Source organism: Marmota marmota, unplaced genomic scaffold (assembly GCF_001458135.2).
Source record: "Marmota marmota marmota unplaced genomic scaffold, marMar, whole genome shotgun sequence".
NCBI lineage: Eukaryota > Metazoa > Chordata > Mammalia > Rodentia > Sciuridae > Marmota > Marmota marmota.
Genome location: NW_026000229.1, coordinates 12,706,707 through 12,710,581, shown reverse-complemented (window position 1 = coordinate 12,710,581; position 3,875 = coordinate 12,706,707). Strand labels below are relative to the sequence as shown.

General features: G+C 36.3%; 1 protein-coding gene across 4 annotated transcripts in view; it reads left to right on the top strand.

Moving 5' to 3' along the window:
- The window catches only part of Glce (glucuronic acid epimerase), a 112,686-nt gene that overhangs the window by 48,675 nt on the left and 60,136 nt on the right, over positions 1 to 3,875 (top strand). The window contains exon 1 of one of the 4 annotated variants that reach the window (XM_048793487.1): positions 556 to 642. The exons of 1 other annotated variant lie outside the window; for it this stretch is intronic. The gene's annotated coding sequence lies outside the window, so the exon portion shown is untranslated. Of the gene's footprint in view, positions 1 to 555; positions 643 to 3,875 lie in introns of those variants that run through there. 2 more of the 4 variants (XM_015480483.2, XM_048793486.1) reach the window with 2 other exon arrangements.

The following is a 3,875-nucleotide window of genomic DNA, read 5'->3' as shown; positions in this document are numbered from 1 at the left end:
CCATGAGCTTCCTCCAAAACCCCCCCCCCCCTTTTTTTTTTTTTTTTTGCTGGTTTTGTGTTTTGTAAGTAAGATAGCCTGCAACAAATTTCTTCTTAATCATGAAATAGGAGAATAGTTTTTTGACACTGATCAGGCAGGGAGAATGTCTTCTGCCATCTGTGTTGTGGCATGATCTGCTGTTGTTTTAACTAGATAAAATTCTAATTACTGTTAAACAGATTGTTTATGGCGTTGTTTTTAATATTTTAGAACAAGTGTATAAATATAAAGAGGCAAAAGAAATGGTTCCAGATTTTAAAACAAAAGGCTATTTCTTTGAAAGTAAGTTAACCAGAATTTGATTCAGAACTTTTTTTTTTTTTTTAATTTTTTTTGGTTGTAGATGGACACAATACCTTTATTTATGTTTATGTGGTGCTGTGGATCGAACCCAGTGCCTCACATGTGCAAGGTGAGTGCTCTACCACTGAGCCACAAGCCCAGCCCTCACACAGGACTTTTTAATAACATTTTTCTGTTTCCATCCTTGGTACTGCATGCCGCAAGGAATGTGAAATTTGCAATTTGATCGTAACCCTTCTGTGGTGCTGTCATATACTGTTTGGCAGAGTGCTGATAAGAAATACTAATTCATGATTGGTAAGTGACATTTTGTTCCTTTAAACACGATCTTTTCTACATAAGGTCAAATGTGGGAGTATGAAGTAGAAGAGTTAAGAAAAGGTGATTAATATCAGATTGAAACATCTCCGAATTTTACATCTTTTATTTAAGCAGTGTTGGGGTTATGACAAACTATATATTTGGATTGCTATAGTAGAGGTGGTAGAGGGTTATTAGTTTTGTGTTGCTGCCATCAAAAATCACTGCAAATTTAGTAGCTTAAACAACAGATTTTTTTTAAAAAATTTTTAATAGTTCTGTAAGTCAGTAGAACAACACAGGTTTTACTGGGCTGAAATAAACATTTCAGCAGGGCTATGTTTTTTCTGGTAGCTATAGGGCAGGGTCATTTTCCTTGTTTATTCCAGTTTGGGGTAGAATTCAATTCCTTGAGGTTCCAGCACTGAGATCCCAGTTACTTTACTAGCTGTCAGATGAGGGCCTTCCCAGCTCCTAGAATCCAACCACATTCCTTAGCTTGTTGCCAGCCTTCTAGGGCTTCCATTTTCCTTTTCCCCTCTCTGTCCCACTTTCTGTCTTCTTCCCCATATGTTAAAATTGGACTCACCTGGATAATACAGGGTACACTTCCCCATCTCAAGGTTTTTGACTGAAAAGTCCCCTTTGCCATGTTAACTTAATCTAGGCTCCAGGGTATAAAGACAGAGACAGTATTGGAGGGCCGTTAATACACCTGTCAAAGGTGTGAGGAGAGGAATTGGTCACTGGAGTCAGTTGTCAGTATTTACATAGCTATTGAAAGCCTTAATTTATTCAACATATGGTTTTTGAGTGCTTGCTGCATTGTAGTAGGCACTAGAGCTATCGTGGTAAACAAGGCAAGACATGATTCCTGAACTTCATCTTGCTTCTCTTAGTAAAGAGTCTAAAGTGCTAAACACAACTCTGCAAATGCTATAATCTATAAGTTGGCAAAATTTTGCTTTTCCCCCTAGATTCAACAGCTAGAAAACAATTACCCTATTTAAAAAAAAAAAAAAATCAGCAGTTGCTTTTAACCAGTATTCACTATAGTGAAGAATTGCTACCTAAGAAACATTTTAATTATTAAACTTCTTAATTTAGCTTTTCTCTAGATCGAATTTTGAAATAATGGAAGAAATTTACTATCTTGCTTACTATTCTTAGAAGTTCTTCCTTCCTTATATACACTTCTGTGTGTGCTCCCACTGTGTGTTGAGTGATCTACTTTTTATGGAAAAACCTTAAGATTCTTGACGATTGTTCAAAGATTTCTAAAGACAGTCTTAGTTTTTTCAGTTATAGTCAAAGTTACAATTTTACATTATATATGATTTTCATTATCACTTCAGTAATGATGTATTGGAATATGCATAGATGTATAATACTTAAGAATAACCTACAAAGGCATTAATTTCAAACTTGGTCAGCACAGAACTTTTAATCAAAAACATTAGTAAGTGGCTAAAAATATTCCTAACCTAAGTTTGGACTACAAAGTATAATGTTATATGGGGCCTTTAGAATGTCTTCATAATTACAACAAATACCAAGCTTTCTATCTCAAGTCCCTTCTTCATTCTTTGCCACTTTAACATTAATTATAAATTCATATCATTCTAACTCTTTGTAACTATAAACAAATAGTTGAAACTTTATTTCTGAAAGAACCTTTAGAATAATAGATGAAAAGTTAATTTGATTTGCTTAAGTAGAGATGGCTTTTTTGTCATTGTTAGAATGATATTAATTTGAGTGAAGGAAGTGACAGCTACTTAAGTTTTGCAGAGGTAGGTGGTTTATGCACTGTAATCTTAAAATGTTACTATGCATTGCCGATTTCTGAGTTTTTTGTTTTGTTTTGTTTTGTTTTGTGTTTTTCTTTTAGCTCTTGGGTTTCATTTTGGTTTGGGGGTTTGTTTTTTGTTTTTTGGGTTTTTTTTTTTTTTTTTTTTTTTTTTGGCATCTCAGTGTCTGGAAAGTGTAGCATTTAATTGGATTTAGTCCATAGGTAAAAATTCTCAAAAATGGAACATTTCAAGAGAACTGGAAGTATATTGGTGAATGGTGCAGTAATAATGACTGAGATGACAGAGTGCTCATGGCTTTTGGTTGTTTCTGTTTGTTTCCCCCTAATCCTGACTAAAAGTCTCATGCTGAGCTGAAAGTATTTACCCAGTAATCTCAATTCATTGTCCATCCTTTAGGCTTTTGGGATCAGCGTTTCATTTAATTGCCCTGTATTATCTTTGAAAGCTGCTAGGTTTGTCTTCCTCTTCCCTCATTTTTTTTGTCTCTGGACTAAGCATATTTAATTTATTTACCCATAGTAAGCACACGATAGCAGAAGATTTTGTCTTGTCTTATTGTTGTTATATCCCCGGCATATAAAACATTGCCTAGCACGTTATATTATCTCAATAAACATTTGTTAATTAACACATATTTGAATACTTTTTGTGTGCCAGGTGTTATTGTAGGCATTAAAGGCAAAAAAAGAACCTTGTTTTGTAAGGGTCCGGCGAAGCATCGGAGGAAGAGACCACCGAGAGACTGACTCATGCAATTGCAGAAGGGGATTTATTTATTGGGGATCCATTCCAGCGCACTGGGGCTCCGTGCTCACTCAAGAAGGGAGAGCAGCCCAGAGCCCAGAGCCGGGGTTGAACAATGCTTAAGTACACTTCTTGGGGAGGGCGGGGACTTTACATACATCACAGTCTCCTTTAACAAATCATCATACACTGTGGGAAAATCAAACAACAATTCCTAAACATGATTAGTTCATTCATTGGCGGGAACAGGTCAGGCTGGAGTGATAGGTCATTCCTAAGGAGGGGGTTACATTCAAACTGATTGGTTTAGGCCCTGCGATGCCTACGTGCAAGATGGCACAGGGCCCTAGGCTATTAATCAACTAAATGGCCAGTAGGGCGTTGTCTTAACTGCCTCAGGAATTTCTGGCTGTAGCACAGGAACTTAACAATACCTAGTCCTTCACTATTTTTTTTTTTATTGTTGGTTGTTCAAAACATTACATAGTTCTTGATATATCATCTTTCACACTTTGCTTCAAGTGGGTTATGAACTCCCATTTTTAGCCCATATACAGATTGCAGAATCACATCAATTACACATCCATTGATTTACATATTGCCATACTAGTGACTGTCGTGTTCTGCTACCTTTCCTATCCTCTACTATCTCCCCTCCCCTCCCCTCCCCTC